Below are 20,770 nucleotides of genomic sequence, written 5' to 3'. Positions count from 1 at the left end.
AAAAGAGGCTATGTCAGGTGAGGAATCCATATGAAGTAGAACTAGGCAGGGAAAGGAATATATGAAAGTTGGAATTCAAGTGATCGTAGATGGCTGAGTGGACAGCAAATGAATGATTTACGTATATTTCTTATATGTTGTTGGTGACGTTACTTATAGAGATTTACTACCAAACTCCCTGTTTCAAGATTAAGTGGTCTTGTGCAGATTTCCACCCATCTTGGATGGTCAGTGATACCCCTGGCCTCAGAACTGGATGTGTGCTTAACTATAAAAGACTAATTCCAAGAGCGGGAAAGCTATCAAAAATGCATTTTGGACAACTTTACTTGAACTCTTCTGGAATGTTTTCCAATGAGATCAACCACCTAAGAAATTCAGGATTCGCAATTTAATCAAACGAACGAACAAAAACCTAACCAAATGTGGGTGTGTGTTTTTTATTTTCCACCTAACATGAAATTTACACTGGCTTTCAGCCCAGAACAAGCATATTTACTACTGCACCTGTGACACATTCAAGCCTGAAATCTTGCACCCTATCAAGCTTAGAAGTGGGAATGTGAAATAATTTTAAAAATGGATCCACAGTTGAATTATCAAACTGAAAAGTATTTTCCTATGAAGTGCTAGGTTTTAAGGCATTGGTACTTCTTCCCCAGATTCTAAATATACACGTTGGAAATTAGTCTTATGGAAAAGCTGCATGTTATAACAGAGTTGGAATTGCCAGCATAAATGAGAGTTTTCTTCTTCTATTATTTTTGGTGACTTGTGATGTAACACAATGGGTGGGATGACATTATCATGTCTTGCATTTTCTCACTCCCACTGCCACCATTCACACAAGTGATAGAGTGAGGAGGGAAAGGAAGCACAGAAAACAATTCCATGGCACACTTTGTGCTTTGTTATACATCATTTAGAAGAATCCAAAAGAAACATGGTATATACAGAACTCCTAAGTGGTCCCTCAAGTATCAGGATCATTGATCTTGTCCATCATCAAAAAAGCTGAGGGTAGCTAGAAGTGAAAGAACCTGGAAATATCTGTGAATTTGGCCACTGATTCAAACTCTGGTTATCTTGCAGGGTCTATTTCAAAAGCTGAGAACATCTTAAAGGTTAAATTGTGGATATATTTACTCTATGCAGGAAAACATGAGGGGTGGCTGGGTGGGGTGGACAGTAAGGATAAAGAGGAAGTTGCAAATGACAGTAGAGACATTTAGTATCTGGCTTTGCAGTTTACAGTAAACACATCTACTAGCCCATCTGGAATGATGCTGGCACCTGTTCAGTTACTATAAGATGATTAACAGAGCTTGTGGTCTGGCTGGAACAGAGATGCACAGGCACATGATGAGTAGTTTAGAGAACAGGGTGAAGAAAATCCTTGTACTGTGTGGTAAATAACACAAAGGTATCTGAATGGAGGCCATTTTGACACAGTAAAAAGTTGTTAGAAACATGACATCAGCAAAAATGGGTGCAACTACATGAGATCTCTTTGAGAAAGTCAGCCAGAAAAATAATCAAAGTCAATGTTTTAGGAGACAGTGCAAATTTACTCATGAGTCTGACAGCTGCCTTTGCCCCATCTACATTTAATCTGCCAACACAGCGAGGGACCACACAATATTCTGATTGATGTCAGCAGAATCTACTCTCATTTCTGTTATGTGCTTATGCCTATGGACTTGAATAGCTGAGCAAATATACAAAAGCCACACTTCAATGTCTTAAATAGCATTTATCAGAAACAACAATTTGGTCTATCTTATCTGATATTTGTACCCTTTGACCAGAAGCTACATAGTACATTAAAAATAACTGACATCTAATATCCTGTCAAAATGTTACCCAAATTGCTTTCTACCTGAAAAGAGGGGAGGGGGAAGTAGTAATAATGTAATTGAAATGCAAATAAAAATTTTTGAGAGTGCCATGTGTTTGGTACATAAATTATGACAAGGAGAACTGGAAACTAACACAAGGACACTGCCCAAATTATCATAATCTTAGCTAGGAAGAAAAATTGGTACCATATTTACCAAGCATTTAACAAGCAATGTTTAGTTGTGGATACATATTTTCAAGGACTCCTACAGTGACTCCAATTATGATAGCTCCAAGGCTATTAAGAAGCCTTTTATACTACATAAGCAAATAACTCTTTGGGGAGTACCTTTAGGTAAAACACAATAATAAATCTACTTTGGGCATAATTAATGTTGATGTATAAAAGCATATTCTTTTAGATTAATCCCAGTATCCCAAATTGTGGTATTTCTATTGGAAATGAACTCTCCTATATCTCTTGGCTCCTTTTCATCATCATCCAGTTTCAGGAATGTCTGAGGTTCAAACATTTGGGGCTGATAAAATAGCATTTGTAGCAAGGATGGGGAAACAGAGAGATATTCTTCATTTCTCTTCCTGCCCACAATTACAGCATTTCTGGCATTTGAAGTAACTTTGGTGGCAGATTGTGGTATGGACCTCACAGCTAGAGATGACCTAAGATTTCTACTGCCTAATTCTCATCTATTTCTGACCCAAAACCCTGAAAACAGCCTGCTCCAGAAATGCAACTGTCCCAGCCATGAGTCAAAGTTCCACCTGTGGTTTTAACAGAAGCAGAATTCTGATGATAGAAAGTACTGTGAAATTGCAACCAACTATTGGAGACCCTGCAGGATATTCAAAGCAAGGGAGGAATAGAGATGGTTTGCTATAGCTTGCCTTTTCATAGCAAATATGGATTTTTGGGGTGGCCTCCCATTCAACTATTAACTAGGACTAACCTTACTTAGCTTTCACAATTAGATGAGGCCATACAGGGCAGCAGAAAGCTACTCTACTTTACGGCTTTGTTTTGTTTGGGTTTTTGTAGGGAGTATTTTCAAAGATGGAATTCAGCTGGTTCGGCCCAGTTCAGCAGAACCAGTTGTAAAAAGCCCCCTTGCTTCCCCTACCCTGGGAGAGGGAGCAATGATGGGGCTTTTAGCACCATCCCAGGGCAGGGAGAAGAGCTCCGACTTGGCTCACCTCTCCACCCTGGGCTCCCTGGGCAGGGAAGAGACTTCCAGAGCCAAGAAGCACTGGGTGGTGGAGGCGGCTGGGAAGTGTGGGGGACTGGCCAGCCTGATGTGCAGCCACCCCCCAGGGACCTCTGGTAGCTGCTGCCCTCTTAGAGGTCACTCAGGCCTCCTGTCCGGTGCCCTAGCCTGGGAAGGTCACCGCTGTGCAGATTGCCAGCAGTGGCATTTCTGGGCTAGGGCAGTGGCCGGGATGCCTGGGCGACCTCTAGCAGGGCCTCCGGAGGCCAGGGCCACTGCCAATGAAGCTTGAAGGAGGAGGCAGAAGCAGCTGGTGGCTAGCCATGACCCCACCAGCTGCTGTGGCCTGCCCCCTCCCTTGAAGAAGGTTGAGTGGGGGCCGGCGACAACCAGTTCCAATTGAGCGGGGGGGGGGGCAACTCGCTGCCCTCCCAGCTCAACCAGAACCAGTTGTTAATTTTTTTGAATCCCACCACTGGGTATTTTCCTCTAATCAAGTACTTAAGTCAGCAGGAACTGATGTATTCATCTGTAATCTACAGATTTTTTCATGAAGGTTAATGTGGAGTATTTCATTCACAAAGGAAACAAAGATCTACTATTGAATATTTCTTATCTAGCTTTTTGTCTTTTCAAAAATACTGCTTCTGTTATTTTTTTCTTGTGGCTTTATCCTAGTGTGTTGTCTCATATCTCTTCCACGGTCTAGCTCTTTCTCTTTATAAAGATGGAAGTTTCCATTTTTCATTGTCATCTTCTTATGGATTTCCACTGTTATAAACGTAGCTAAAGTTGAACATCTCATCATTCTATAAAATCTACTGTTTTCCACTTGCTGAATAATCAAACAAATGATTGAACATATAAACAACTGTTGCATAAAGTGCAAATCCCAAACGGCTCTATTCAGCCAAAATGTTCATTAATAGATGATTAAAAAGTCCCCTATGAAACTTACTATGCAATATTGGTGTGTGTGTCGGGAGGGAGGTGAAATTGCATTGAAAGCAGCAGAAGGGTTGTACTGGTGTCTATGTCACCACCATCACATAATGTGGCACAGACATTGGTGCCGAGGGACTTACCTCAGTGACCAGCTGCCGCAGTACCCAAACCTAGAAGCTGGACCCTGCAGTGGCTAAATGCCACCACAAATGCCGGAGTTGGAATTCTGGGGATGGCATTCCAGGGGTGCTCTTGGAGATGGAGCTGACTTTAATTAGCTCCCAATGCACTTTTGGCCCAAGAATGCCCCCTCTTGGTGGTTACTTGAGGAGAGATGAGTGTTTTCTCCTTCTTCAATGGCACCAGTGCTGCTGATTCCCCCTTCGGAGGCCATGATGCAGCACTGTCCACAGCTACTGCTCTACTGTCCCTGTCTTTGGATTGGACTGTAAGATGTGTTCTAAGGAGCAGCAGTGGCGTAGGAGGTTAAGAGCTCATGTATCTAATCTGGAGGAACCGGGTTTGATTCCCAGCTCTGCCACCTGAGCTGTAGAGGCTTATCTGGGGAATTCAGATTAGCCTGTATACCCCCACACATGCCAGCTGGGTGGCCTTGGGCAAGTCACAGCTTCTTGGAGCTCTCTTAGCCCCACCTACCTCACAGGGTGTTTGTTGTGTGGGGGGAAGGGCAAGGAGATTGTCAGCCCCTTTGAGTATCCTACATATAAATCCAAACTCTTCTTCTTCTCTTCTTCTTCTTCTTAGATGTGTTTTACCTGCAGGGACAATTCATTTACATTGTTCAGGTTTCTGGAGCCTGAGCCTTCCCCAGAGAATGGTACCTTCTAGATCAGGAGGAAAACTTAACTACATCTGCTAGGCTGATGACAAATGTCTTCCCTTCCCTGTGAATGCCCATTAAAAATTATGACCAAACTTTGCACGATTATCAACCTAGATGTAAGAATTACCCAGTTTTGGCATCAGGAATGTCTGACAGGTCATATGTTATTGGAATGTTCATATTTTATTGTACTCAGAGATTTGGATCCTATGAATTTGTTCCAATAATGGAAGCTTGTCTTGCCCTAGCAAAAGAGGCTATTTCACTTATTGAAGAGGCTGTAATATTGGGAGGAAGATACTTGGTATTGGAGGAAGGGGCTACCACAAGTGGAACAAATGGCTTTGTCTAAAAAGGTTTTTAAACATTAGAAACTAGGAACCAAAATGGTTGTGTCTGAAATGACACAAAAAATCAAATAGCAAGCAGGTGCTCAAATGAATACTAAGGGCCCTTGTACAGTCCAGGGACTGTACAAAGCATAACTGGTTAAATGAGCTTTTAATAGTTAATTCTTGATGTGCAAGATGGTCTAGTGGTTTATTAGACACAATGATGGCTTTTGGAGGCTGATTTCTTCCATCTTGATTGTCTTTGTGTCATTTTAATCTGGATTGACTGTTTTAGGTTTGCAACCCCTTTTACTCTGGTGTTTGCAAAAAAACAGGTTATAAATATTTTGTAAATAAGTAAATTTATTACATTTGTACTAGGTTTGTATTTTCACATAAATGGTGAATAAAGGGCATTAAAATGGTGTAAAGAAAATAATTGAAGTGGGATGATCAGCAAAGAAAATTGATGGAACAAAAGACTTGCAGCAACAATATTTTTTAAAAAAAGAAATGTAAAGGGGCTTAAGTGGGATCTGCAATACAATTAGAATTTTAATCAAGGTCTCAAGATCTGTCTTTGCCATTTGCTGGATTCTAGCCAACTACTCCTGAATGATTTAACTGCTATTTACATACCTGAGCCCAATGCTAAGCAGTCCATCATTGCTGGTATTACCAGCCTTGCCTTATCCATTAGTCTGAAACATATCCACTTGCACTAATCACCTTTAAAGTAATATAAGAGCAATGCCTTGCTCATTATTTCTCAAACCATTTGGGTACCTGAGTTTAATATTCTGAACGGCTTTGAATGCAAGGTCATCTTGAGCTAACAATTTTTATAACTTTGTGAAACAAGGGAAAAATCTTATGCAGCATACAGAATACTTGTGGATGACAAGAATGTCAGGTCATATTCCTTACAGCTTAGCATAAATTTTATTAATTACCAGTAAAATTGCCATGATTGTGGCAGGAGGAGTATGTATGTAAAGAAAGGATTAAAAAGTGCAAAGACACATGGAAGTGCATCCCTTATAGTATCAATTCAATATATAAATGAAGACTGGCCTCTCTAGTGTCAAGGATAAAATGTTGTGGTTGTTCTTGGTGTCTCAATGTCCCACATGTAGTACTGAACTGTTTCACCTGGGGGAGAAGTGCAGTTATTCATTTGTTTGACATAAAGGTACTTTTGGTTGGGAGGAGAACTAAAAATTATAGTCCCCTTACTAGTACAGCTACTAGTACTAGTGAATCTATATACCTTTTTCCATGTGTCCCCCCATCTGAGAATATCAAAATCTGCAGATCAGGGCTGCACTTACACAAAATAGATTATTGAACAAATTTGAGTAACCACTGCATTTGCATGGGGGTTAATTGTCCTCAAAGCAAAATATGTTTTAGGTCCCTAGCAGATGCTGCCATTTCTGTAGCTTCTGCAACAGTAGAGCCCATTGATGGCAGCTTCTGTAGTAGTGGTGGATCCTGGCCATGGAAGAGCCCAGGAGTTGTTGCTGGGCTGAGGGTAGAGGATTTCAACAGCCATTCTGGGCCTGACCATGGCAGATGGTGGGAGAAAGATGTTGGGCCTAGAGGTGGCAGATGTTGGCCCTAGCCATGCTGGCAGCAGTCATTAAGAGAGGTTCCAGGCCTGGTTGTCAGTTGGAGCTGCTCTTGGCTTGGTGTAGCTCCCAGGCACATTGCTGGGCTCAAAAGTTGATAAAAGAGGGAGGAGAAATAGAAATAAGGAGAAATTTGATTGGGGATGAGAGTAGGGGGATTGGCTTGGGGCGAGAAAAAGAATGAAGGGGGGTTAGTTTGTGGGGACAGAAAAAAGAAAGAAGGGGCATTGTCTAAGGGGGAAACAAAGAGGGGGAAATTGTGGGCAAGAAATAGAGGAGAGTGAAAGAGAGGGGCAGATTGAGAAGAGGTGTGGGAAAGAAAGGGGGACATTGACAAAGGCCGGGATAAGAAAGGAGTAGGTTGACATACAAGAGGTGAAGAAAGAAAGGAGGCAAGAGAGAGTTGCTAGAGAAAGAGTGGGGTAGAAAGACAGGAGAAAGCTTGCATAGAAGGTATTACAGAAGAAGGGGGAGATGGAAGATTGATAGATAAGGAGTAGGAGCAGAAAGAGAATGGGGAAAGGGAAAACGGCAAAGGTGAAGGAAATGCACTCCTTTCCACAGATTTCTTGAGGTCTTAATTTTTCTTATTTGTGTTTGGTTGATGGAATAGTGCAGAGATAAATTTCTCATCCTTCATCCAAAGATGGCGGTGGGGGAGAGGCATCAAGCAACCTCCTCAAATGGAAACAAGGAACTGGGCAGAGTTAGAGGGGATAAGTTTCGAATTTACAGGTAAAAGATACAACATAGACTCTCCTGATAAAGCTGCTTCATATTGAGTGCACATTCCCTTTGGGTTTGATCCTGAATTACACACACTTTAAGAACATAAGAACTAGCCTGCTGGATCAGACTTTGACATTCACTCCACCTTCAGACCAGAGAATCTCCACCCACACCACAGCAGATCCTCCCACTCATCCAGTCATCATTTCAGAAGAATAAGGACTTTCTTTTCTTTTCTTTTCTTTTTCTTTTCTTTTCTTTTTCATTTTTTTCAAATTTCCATGCTAAAATGAAATTGACAAGAAATGCATATGTTCTAGCAAACTAATGCTAAGCCAAAGATGGTGGTGGTGGGGGGGGGAGGCATAAAGCAACCTCCTCAAATGGAAACAAGGAACTGGGCAGAGTTAGAGGGGATAAGTTTTGAATTTACAGGTAAAAGATACAACATAGACTCTCCTGACAAAGCTCAAGACTTCATAGCCAAGAATAAGAAGACCCTGATCCAAGAAGACTGCTAGGTAGTATATCTGTTTATTTAAAGTAATTGCATTTGTTTCATGTTACACAAAATAACTACCTGTAACATCAATGGTCTTAATAATCCTAGGAAACGCAGAAATGTTTTTAGCCCATTTAGTAAGGAAAACAATGATATATTATGTCTGCAAGAGACTCATGAAAAATCAGGGGATGAAAGATTGATACATTGTACAAAATTAGGACATTTCATGCAAGTTTACCCAAAAAGAAAAGAGGGATTGCTCTCTTTGTCAAGAACCATTTAGAACCAAAACTGATATTGAGTGACTATGAAGCCAGATATCTTGCAGTAGAAGTTAATTCAGAAGGGCAAACAATTTTGGTAGTGTGGGTTTATGCCCCTAATGACGAAAAGGCAAAATTCTATAGCAATTTAACAAATACCCTATTAGATCAAAATTACAATAACTGGATATTATTAGGAAACTTTAATGGCATAACAGATTCCAATTTGTACAAAAATGAAAAGAGAAATACAAAACAAAATAAAAGATCTCTAAAAAAGAACAAACCACAAAATGGGAAACTTCCCAGGTCTTTTTTTTATTCTGACTGAGCTTCTACACTTATTAGATGTGTGAAGGGAAAGGGAAAAGACAGGTAGAGGATTTACCTATTTCCTGAATAGACATGAATATTTTTTCATGCCTCGATAAGATATATAAGAAAACACACTCAATAGATATTGCTCCAATATTCTTTCAGATCATAACCCAGTAATTTGGACACTCACCAGATCAACAAGGAAATTTGGCTATTAAAAAAAGAAAGGGTTGTAAAAGACCCTAGAGACCCATTGGAAAACTAATACCCCACACATAAAAGATCTGAATCTATTATGGGATGCCCATAAAGCTGTAACAAGGGGGGGCATTGATCTCACAAGAAATAATATGGAAAAAGCAAACAGCAAACTAAAAAATTAGAACTAAAAGCAGAATTTTTAAAAAGAGACTTTATTACAAATAATAACCAAAATCCCCATTCTGAACAAAATAAAATTAATTCATAATCAAATAAACAATATAAATACAAAAGAAATTTCAAATAGGATTACATACCTGAGACAAAAACACAACAAGAAAAAGAAAGAAATATAATTACAGGCATTAAAAACAAAGGCAGAAGTATTTATAATGCTAAGGAGATTAAGGAAATATTCTGTAAATATTACCAAACATTATATAAACAAGTAAAAGTCCTTATTGAAGATATACAAAATTATTCAGACAAACATAGCCTTGGAAGAATTTCACTTGAACAAGTAATAACAATTAACCAAAAAATTACTACACAAAAAATAACAGAAGCAATAAAAAACTAAAAATAAATCAAGCCTCCAGTCCTGATGGCTTTACAACCACTTATTATAAATTGTTTGAGCCACAATTAAACCCATTCCTGTTGATAATGGCTAATTACATTTTAGAAGGGAAACCAACACCTAAAACATGGGAGGAGGCTAATATTAATTCCAAAAAATAATGAATCAATCCCTGAACCTTTATGTCAACTATAAATTTTTTGCCTCAAATAACAAAATTAAGTGAATTTATCAACAAAGACCAGGCTGGCTTTCTGTATAACAGATAAGCAAAAAATAGTTATTGATACTATTGGATATTTGGATCATAAACAGGTCATACCAGCTGCTCTATTATTTTTAGACGCTCATAAAGCTTTCGATCAAGTTAATTGGTCCTTTATAGAGAAAGTACTCCCACTGATTGGAATTACTGGACTGTTTAAAAAGCCAATTAAAAAAGCCATTTTTTCTATCAAAAGAACAAAAATAAAAATTAATGACAACTGTACCCAAGCTATAAATATTCAATGAGGGACCAGACCGGGTTGCCCCTTGTCCCCTCTCTTGTTTATCATCATTGCAGAGATCCTACTTAATTATGTAAGGAAAGGTAATAAAATAATAGGTATTGACTATAAAGGAGTAAAATACAAAATAAAAGCATACACTGATGATATGGTATTTTTCATAGAAGACCCAATAAACTATTTCACCATTACTTAATAAGATAAAGAATTTGGTAAATTTGCAGGATTTAAAATAAATGATAAAAAGACAAAATTATTAACAAAAAAATTAACAGAAAAATAGAATATAAAATGGAAAATTCTAACAAAATTTAAAATAGAAAGAAAAATTAAGTATTTGGGTGGTTGTGGTGGGTTTTCCAGGCTGTGTGGCCATAGTCTGGTGGATCTTGTTCCTAATATTTCACCTGCATCTGTGGCTGGCATCTTCAGAGGTGTATCACAGAGGGACACTTACCTCTGTAATACACCTCTGAAGATGCCAGCCACAGATGCAGGTGAAACATTAGGAACAAGATCCACCAGACCAAGGCCACACAGCCCGGAAAACCCACCACAACCAGTTGAATCCGGCCGTGAAAGCCTTCGACAATACATTAAGTATTTGGGCATCATACTATCCGGCAACAATTATCATATATTTCAAAATAATTATGGCCTCCTATGAAATAAGATCAAAGAGGACTTAAATAAATGGAATAAAATTAACCTCTTATTAATGGGCAGAATTGCATTGATTAAAATGAACATTCTACCAAAGTTGCAATACCTATTCCAGAACATCCCATTAATTGAAACAGACAAGTCATTAAAAAACTGAAACAGAGAGCTCAGTAAATTCATTTGGAATGGGAAAAAACCCATATCAAATACATTCACATGATCAATGAAAAAAAAGAGGCGGTACCCTACCTCAAACTATACCATGATGCTAATGCGCTAATTTGGATTAGCAAATGGATAACTCAAACAATAGTTGTAAAAAACCATTGTGTCAGGAAAACACTTCTAAAAACCTTGAAAAAATATCAAACAATATTCTACAATAAATTACTTGGTTGGATATCAAGATTCGAAACATCACAAATCAAAGATATTAATATAGGCAAATCATGGCCCAGATATAAAGATCTATTAATAAAAGAAAGGAACAATTACAATTTTAAATCAAGAGAAACTTTAATATTCAACGATAAACCCTGCTAGTGATTTACCTACACACAATTCATAATTACTTTAGAACAGATAGAGAAACATAGGGTTTTGAGTTGAAAGATAATTATTAATAAAAGAGACAAAGAAGCAAATTAGTAAAATATATAAGCTTCTACTAGAAGCTAAAACAGAACAAGAATTATACATTTATACTCTGTGCAATACTCAGATAGAACAACTTGAAATTATTTTATAGATGGTACCTTACCCCACAGAAATTGGCTAAAATGTACAAAGGATACTCACTGAAATGCTGGAAATGTGGGGAAAAAGTGGGCTGTTTCATACACAGCTGGTGATCCTGTAAATATGCCAAGAAATTTAGGATTAAAATACTCACACACATACAAAAATACTAAAGTTGAAATTTAAAAGATTGCTAGATGCTTACCTGTTAAGTCCTGTTTTCTCAGACCTTAAACATACCAAGCATAATCTGTGTCTTCTCCTTTATTTAACATCAACTGCAAGACTTTTGTAAGCAAGCAACTGGAGAGCTTCATCATTACTCACTATAGAAGATTGGATCCATAAAGTTCAGGAATTCAGCCAGGTAGACAGAATCAAGCAGCACCTTTGTTTTGGCACCACATCTGTAAATGCTCAAGAGTTCGAAAAAAAGTGGGCCCCATGGAAAAATTATATCAAAACCAGATACAATTTAATGAAATGAATACATGAACTAATAGAAAGGTTTATAAGATATAATTGGAAATTTTTAATTGTTTATAAATATTGTTTATTATTAGTTAGCTATATAGAAATGGTAAAATGTATCAAGTTATGGATAAACAAAATCAAAGCTGTTTCTCTAAAAGAAATCTATGTAAATAGTCATAAAGAGTGATGAAGGGGAAGTCACAAAAGAAGCTGTACAAATATTTGTCTTTACAAAAACTGTAAATCATGCACTAAACATGGTGGGTATAATATATCAATATTTTTGTCACTTTCTCTTCTTTCTTTTTTTCCTTTTCCTTCCCTTTTTGTTTCCTCCTCTTTTTCTTTTTCTTTTTCTTTTTGTATACTTGATTATATGATGAATATGTTTTTATATGTCATTGTATTACTTATTATGACGACTTAAAGATTTTAAAAAATGGAAACAAAAAACTGAGGGGGGATGCAAAATGGTAGATCAGCACAGCTAAGGACAATAGGAACACTTTGCAGGGGAAAAATCCCTGTGTGAACAAAAAACTGCAGGAAAAACCCACTGTGATGTAAATATCTGCAGAGTAAGTAGTGCATTCACAAATGGCCATTGATTTTACTTACTTATTATTTACCTATTTAGAATATTGATATGCTGTCCTTCAGGGTTATTTTTTTAAAAAAAACACCTTACAACAGAAGCAATTAAAACAAAGCCATTAGACATAAGCAGCATAAAACTTATTCATAAAAAAGGGAACCTTTGTAACTTGAGTACTTTACCAAACAGATAAATTTCCTACACATGTAAAATGGTAAAGCCTGTCCAGGCAGTATTACCATAATCCTGAACATGCATCACAAACATGATGGACAGTCTAATAGATTTGAAGTGCAATGTTAAGTCATTATACCCTTCCATTTCTATTCACTTCTATGGATTTAGATGAAATTCTGCTTAGGGTGACACTGTAATTATACCATCATGTGCAGAATCAATCCAGTCTAGGATTTCCATGTGACCATTGGAAGTAACAGATTTTCCACTGTCAGCAGTCTTCACATGCCAGCTCTCCGATGGCGCTCTCAGCCTTCCAGGGGGTCTCCTAGCACTTCCTCATCTGGAGAGTACACAGATGAGGATTCTGCCCAGACAACTGGGGACTATTGGGTGCGAGGGGAACAGGTCTCTGCCTACCTGACTTGCCAGAAGGCGGAAGCTTAGCACCAGTGTACTTTCACCTCAGGTGGCACTCGAGGGTCCAGGGTCTTCCTTGGCTTGGGACGCCGGTGACCCCCCAGGGGTGTCATCTTCCCAGGAACATCAGAAAAACAGCATTAGATGGCTACTTTGTGGACATCTTTACTGTACTTAACCTGAAGGGGATCCTGGTTTGTCTGGCTACCATTCTGGAAAGGGAAAGGAACAGGTTAAAAAGGCGGATCACACTTTTGAGAACTGATCCAAAGGTTATGCCAAATATATGACACTAATTAGTGTGGCCTATCCACTGAGAGCTTGGCATTTTGCAGCACATTGTGATAAAGTTTCTGTATCCCCTTTTCCAACAACAGGATGGCCACATTTGCTCCCAACCTTAAATCTGCAAGGGAGCTGCTCAACATTGTGGTGGCCAAAATCAATATGGAATGCTTAGTGGGCCAAGTCGCGAGTCCATTTTTGGAACCCCTTTTGCATAATTTGAGGGTCTCAACCATTGGCGTGGTGCCCCAAAAGGCCCCAGGGAAGTATAGGATGATTCAACACTTATCCTACCCAAAAGGGAAGTCAGTGAATGATTTCATTGATCCAGTTATTTGGTCAGTCCGTTATGCCACCCTGGACAAACCGGTTGGGCTAATCAGGTAGAGAGGCTGGTCATCCTTTTTGGCAAAATGTGACATCCAGTTGGCATTCCGACTGCTGCTTATCCACCTGGGGGATTTTGATTTCTTGGGATTTCTTGGGATTTCTTGGGATTTTATTTGGGGGGCTCCTGGTATGTAGACAAGGCCATACCTATGGGCTGTTCCATAGCATATGCCGCCTTTGAAATGTTTTGCACATTTTTGAAATTGGCTGTGCAGGACAGGGTGCAGGCAGTAGCGGGCTGGCACCGAGCTTCCCCTCAGCCTACAGATGGCCATTGGCCCATCACAAAAGACCTGCTGCAGGCATTGCTCACAGTCACTGCCTCTGTCTGCTCATCTCAATACGAGGGAGCGCTATTTCAGGCAGCCTTCACCTTGTCCTTTTTTGGTGCCTTTCGATGCAGTGAATTCATGGCACCTTCTACAACATCTTTAGGGCCCTGAGCCATCCAATGGGCTGACATAACTGTTGTTGAAAATGGCTTATTCATATGGCTGGCCACTTCAAAAACAGAACAACTTCAAAGGAGTGCCCGGATTTATTTAGAACTGCCCGTATAGGGTCCCCTTGACCAGTGGTTATAGCTGCTGCATATTTGACTCTCTGGCTGGCCATCCCAGGCCCCCTCCTTTTGCACAGAGATGGGTCAGTATTATCTAGGTTTCAGTTTGTGGTGGTGCTGCAGCAGTGTATAGGGAATTTAGGTCTGCCTGCAGAGGAGTTTGACCCATACTCATTTCGCATAGGAACAGCCATGTCAGCAATGCAAGCTGGCCTTTCTCCAGACCAAATCCATGCCATTGGCCGGTGGAGATCACTTGCCTATCGGGTGTATGTGTGGCCTCACATTATGTTATGATTTGTTTTCCAGTTGTACTGGGCCAGCAGACCTGTTGTAAGGGTTTCAATGGTGTTGCTGGTAAAGTAACCTTGAGTGCATTCCTAATGCCTTCAAGCGATGGGCTGAAAGCATCGGCGAGACCTTATCTCTGCTGATGATGAGGCTCCGCCCCATGGGAAGCAGTGAAGGGATGGGATGAATAGAGTTATAACCTGGTGCTCTGGCGAAGTGTCATTCCTGCCACTGCGTGTACTTGAGCTTTCTAAGATGTCTGAATAAACGGTCTTTTTCACCAAAGAGCCTTTTATTTCTGCTTCTATGGAATTCCTTACATTGTGGCAGGAATCCTTAATCCATCTATCTTACTAGTGCAGTGGACTTCAGCGTCTCGGCGGGAGAGGTTGAATATTACTGGCGTGAAGGTGCTGTAGCTCCCCAAAGAGGGGTCTTCACACCTTCCTTCTGGATCTGGAGGAACCGGGCGAGAACGGCCTGGTGACTCTTTCCCGTCCTCGTGATCAGCATGAGTCTTCCCATCTCGCTGGAACGAGGGACGGACGACGACCATGGGACTTCATATGAGTCGCTTGGGCTGTCTATGGATCGAAGCCAGGATCGGATCTCTACCCGCTGCAGGGATTACAAACCTCAGATGCAACCTGTCAGGAGGAGACGGCCTGACCTTTTCACCTTTTCATGCGCAACCAGGAACTACTGGAACGGTTCCTGACTTCAGATTTTGGTGATGCTCCCAGCTAATCCACCGCGGGCACAGCATCTGGGGCCCGCCCAGTGCGACACACTGGGATCAAACCTGGGATTGAGGTATCCGCATTTCGTTTTCCAATCGACCCCTGACCCCGGTCAGCAGCTCTACCTTGAGGTGCTCCGAGCCACCGTGGCTACGTGTTCCGGCGTTCCCCTTCCAGACGCACTTAAGAGTCCGGCGAAAAGCCTTGCACTCCCAGCCGGATTCGTTCCCTCTCCCATCGCAGGAGACCTGGGATGAGGAAGTGGACGACTTCCGCGAGATGCCCAAGAAGCATGACCCGCGGAACGCCAGCTATGGAGGAGGAACGGGCACAGTTGCAGCAAGAGCGCCAAAACCTGCAGAGGGACCGGAACGCAACGAAAGAAGTTCAGCTCGGTTGGACTGCATAAAGATGCGCCTAACGCATAATATGCCCAGAATCTGTCAGTCCATGATAAAGTCCTGGAACACCCAGACTGGATTTCGCTAACGGCAACGCCGAAGCCGCTTCAGGCCCTGGCGCACGCGAAGTGGAGCTCAAATGCAGCTTTTAAACGGGATCTAACTGGCTAAATTAAACGAGAAAGCTGTCGGCATGCTAATTCAGGATGGACCCAAGGAGAGGTGGAGCTGGCTGGCGCTTGGAGAGGAGCTAAGGAGGCAGCAGACCAGGAAGCCCTGCTGGAGTCTGCTGCTACTGATAATGCCGTTGTGGGGCCACGCACTGGGTCCTGCCAATTCAAACGCCCAGCCGCACAGCCAGCTCTATTCGCCCTCCCGCAACAGCTGCCTGCCCAACCTGCTCAACTCCGCCAAGAATCACCTGCAGGCTTGGCAGAGTCGCGGAACGGGTTACTATACCCCCGATACCGCCCGCTTTGATGGGACCGCCTAAACTTCCCTACTTTATCGCTCCACGCCCACTTGAAGATCTACAGGACATTTATACCGTCTGAGCGAAAAAATACGGGAGACGTCAGTCCTGGATGGGCAGCAGCCGACTGTTCGTGGACTCTTTTTGATTTGCAAGATGAAGACTTTATCGCAGACGGTGCCCGTTATTCCTCCAAGCCTTAAGAGCGCCAGCTTTCCAATATCCAGGCGCCGGTGAATGAAGCTATCCGCATCTATCAAAAACTATCCAGCAAGGCAACCGCCAAGCTTGCAGAATTTGCCCGCGGAATTTCCGCAGGCGGGCGGCTGCTCGACTCTCCTGGAGTGGCCTGAACGCATGAAATGCTAATACTTCCTCGGATGCTGTGGACGGCAAGCCATGGAAACGGTGCAAGTTTTAATTCGGTTCTTCGTGATTATTGGGTGGATTGATCCAGTTGGGGATCCCAGGTGGCGCCTCGCTTTGGAATACGCTTTCGGCGTCGTGGAGGCTTCACGCCCACTTCAAAACTCTGCCACTGCGCTTCACTCAAGCCGTTTTTTCCCAGCCGCCTCTACCAAAACCATTAATTTCCTGAATGCCATCGTCGACTGGGATTGTGCTCTTTACCGCTGAGGGCCAGGTCATCTAGGCCGCTTCAACTGTCCCAAGAAACAAAAAACTAACCGCCCAGCTACGCCGCGACTCCATCTGCCGGCTTTCACTCACGCAGATCAGCCACCTCCGACGGCTCACTGCCTAAAGCTGCCATCGGTTGCTTACTCCAGAGGAGGGGGAAGCAGCTGTTTGCCTTTCTTCAGCCCTCTTCATGGACATGGGTCCCCACTCCTGACGCCGCGGGTGAAAGTGAAGGCAGCGCCCCATTACTGTCCGCCGCTTTCACAACCCTCACAAAACACACTCCGTGATTATAGCTCTCGTGGCCTCTTTGTGGATTCTGGCTGCTCCCATTGCTTAATGCGGCCCCCCAGGTGGCAGAGGAGCTAGGTCTGATCAAATTCCTGCTGTTAAGCTCATATTCCATTCACCTTAGAAATGGACGGCAGCTCCCTCGAACTTAAGGACCGCCCAGTTCCAAAATACAAACTGCTCCTCCTCCGCTAGTACCACCATTGGGAGAAAAATTAGTTTTATTTTGGCCAGTGGCCAAACACTCCATAGTTTTGGGCATGCCATGGTTATTACTACATGAACCAAAGTTCATTTTGGAAAGAACGGATCCTAGAATTCACTGGACCCTCCTCAAGTGTAACATGAATTGGGGAAACCCAACTTCTCCTGGACACACCCTCCCTGGCTTCATCAGCCATTGTTCCCATTCTGTTGGCATCCCACCGCGCACTCATGATCTAGCCAGAGTTTTTTCAGAGCAAGAATGCATCAGTTGCCACCCCATAGAGACACTGACTGCAAAATCGCTATACAACCAGGGGCGAACTCGCCCAAAGGGTAGAATTCACCGTGATGAGTCCCAATGAGGAGAAGGAACTTCGTACTTTGACAAGAACCTCGCCAGCGGGTTCATACGGGCGGCTACCAAACACACACACGCTTGCTCCCGCTTTGTTTGTGAAAAAAAAAAAAGTATAATCTTTACGGCTTTGCACAGATTATCGAGGTCTCAATGCAGTCTCCCTGTCCAATAAATACCCTTTGCCTTTGATCAAGGACCTTTAGACGACTCCGGCAAAGGGCTGATTTTACTAAATCTCTTGGACTTTGAGAGAAGCTTACTACAGGTCAGAATTGCTGAAGGCTATGAACACTTGACTGCGTTTTAACACAAAGTTTGACAGTTTGAATACTTGATAATGCCATCTCGCTGGCGGGCCCCCGGAGCTTTGGTATTCTTATCAACGTAGTTCTCCTATGATTTATTGTACAAGGAGTTGTGGTATACTTAGGATGACGCTTTAATTTATTCACAAACCAGAAGAGCATGGAAACATTGGTTCGGGAGGCATTTGGAAACGCTTTGCCTCGACAACTCTCTCTTTAAGCAACTATCCAAAATGTTGCTTACCCAGACTTCCATTGGACTATTTTAAGCACTGGATCTCACGCCCGAGGGCTTGAAATGGATCCTAAGCAAATTGACGCTGTCCTCCAAATTTGCCTGGCTCCCCACCAACCGCAGAAGAACTCAATCTTTTCTTGGTTTTATTAATTTCTATCGTGGACTTTATAACTCCCACCATGAACTGACTCTCCTCTCACAGACCTCTTTACGACTCAAGGGTAAAGATCCACTGTCCGCCAAGCCCGCCCCTTTCCTGGTCTGAAGAGGTCAAACAGCCTTTCAACTTTAAAGTCTGCTTTTACCAATCAACCTATCTTAAAGCACCCTGGACCTAGATCTCCGCTTGTGGTTCATGGATGTCTCGACAAAGCACTTGGGGCAGCCCTGTTGCAGAAAATAAAGATGGTATTGGTTCCGGTGCTTATTTTATCTTAAGAAATTCTTCGGTGCTGAACTCAACTGGACTGTAGGGATAAAGAGACTGCAGCCATCAAAGTAGCACTCTCCACTTGGCCATCATTGGAGGGGCTAAACACCCCTTTCAGGTTTGGTCGATCACAAAACCTGGGTCATTTCTTTCCACCCCCCCTCAAGATGTCCGCAAAACAACTCCAATGGCTTTTCTCGCTTTACAGTCCATTTTTTCCCCGGAAACCAATAAACTGGTCATTGATACGCTCATGCCTACCCGGGAGGGGGGGTGGAGCTGTCTTTACGACATTCCACGCGACTACCCTTTCCTCCCAGTTGGGGCTGGCTGTCACCCGCATCTCAAACGCCCACCCTCCTCCTCCACCGCCATTCCTAAGTCTCGCCTCCCCTTTCCCAAGTGGAACTCGAGGAGGCGGGTTGCACGAGCCTCCAGCGGAGGAAAGGACTCCCAATTGCTTTGAGACGGAGTTTACGGAGGGGGGGAATGTTGGTACGTGCCTCCCTCCAGCAGGTTCTGGAAGCCTGCCACGATGCCCGCCTCGGGTTGACATTTTCTGCTTTGAAGACTCCTGTACTTCTTAGCCCTACTGGCCGTTCTGTGGCGCTGCAATGCTATGACATTGAGGCGATATTAAAGGTTGTTCGGTTTGTGCAGAAGCCAAACCATTCCGGGAAAGCCCTCCTTGGCTGGCTGTTGAAACCTTCCTCCGTGGCCTCCCGCCCTTGGGAAGTCATCTCCATGGATTTTATTACAGATTTGCCCGACAGTCATGGCAACACGGTTTTGTGGGTGGTGGTGACTTATTTTCTAAACAAGCCCATTTTATTCGCGGTGCTTCCCATCCCTCCGGGCTTCCTGTTATACCGGCTGTTCATTCAACATTTACCGCTCTACATTCCTTCCTTCGCTAAGGTGGTTCCATCACGTTCCCCACCATTTCAAAGTTCTGAAGGCGCTTTTGGGGTTGTTAGGGGTCACCGGTACTCTACCACGCTCAAAGTGACGGTGAGACGAGAGAACTAACAGAACCCTAGAGCAGTATTTACGCTTGTTACACCAACTACCACCAGGACAATTGGTGCGAGCTCATTCACATGAGTACTTAATAACACGCGTTCATAGCAGTACAAAACCCCTTTGAAATTATTGTGTTCGGTCGCTCCTTCCCGGCCAAGCAAGGCTAAACTACCCGCGACAGCTTTGACCCTCCAGAGTTTCAATAATGGATTTCATCCCTAGCCGAGGGTGGAAATCGTCCAGACCGCCTACAACAGGCTAAGGACTCTAAAAAAGCTGTAAGCGGATAAACACCGGCCGGATTTCCTCTCATGTGGGCCAGTGTATTTGTTCACTAAAAATCTCTAGAGAGTGCATAAATTTTCCAAACTTGGCAAAAGATCTGGTGGACCTTTTCAGATTACTAAAAGGATTAATGATACGTCTCGCATTGATTTGGCTCTTAACTCTTAGTAACATTCATCCTGTCTCCATTCCAGTTTGCTCAAGGATAGCTCCCTGGCCTCGATGCTCCGCTAAGTAATGCACTCACCGAGAGGGTCTCTAATCATCATTATTGATGGCCACAAGCACTACTTTAAATTGACGCTTCATCCTGACTCTCATGACCGCGAACGCTTGCAATATTTAGTCTCTTGGGTGGGATATTCCTCTGGGTATAACTCAATGGGTTTATTCAAAAATATGCATTGACGCTTCCTACCCTTATTTCTGCTTCACCGCTGTACTTCAAGATAAACCTGGGGAGGGTCTTCTGAGCGAGGCAGAGTGTAAGGGTTTCAATGTTGCTGGTAAAGTAACCTTGAGTGCATTCCACGGCCCGGCGATGGGCCAGCTTTCATCGGGCGAGACCCCGGTCTCTGGCGCTGAGATGAGGTCTCCGCTCCCATGGGTGCTGGGTGGGAAGGGGGATGGGATGAATAGAGTTATAACCTGTGCTTCTGGCGGGAAGTGTCATTCCTGCCACTGCGTGTACTTGAGCTTTCTAAGATGTCTGAATAAACGGTCTTTTTCACCAAAGAGCCTTTTATTTCTGCTTCTATGGAATTCCTTACACCTGTGTATGGCAGGTTGGACACAGCATCGTGCACTGGGCCGGTTGGTATGCTATAAGTTCCAGATGGGGCATGAACCTTGGCTTGGATAATATTG

At 42.6% G+C, this 20,770-nt stretch overlaps 1 pseudogene; it reads right to left on the bottom strand.

Moving 5' to 3' along the window:
• The window catches only part of LOC125431298, a 69,759-nt pseudogene extending 54,689 nt beyond the window's left edge, over positions 1 to 15,070 (bottom strand).
• Between the last annotated feature and the right edge of the window lie 5,700 nt (positions 15,071 to 20,770).

The sequence above is a fragment of the Sphaerodactylus townsendi genome, linkage group LG04, assembly GCF_021028975.2.
Source record: "Sphaerodactylus townsendi isolate TG3544 linkage group LG04, MPM_Stown_v2.3, whole genome shotgun sequence".
NCBI classification, from domain to species: Eukaryota; Metazoa; Chordata; class Lepidosauria; order Squamata; family Sphaerodactylidae; genus Sphaerodactylus; species Sphaerodactylus townsendi.
This window is presented reverse-complemented; position numbering and strand designations above follow the sequence as displayed.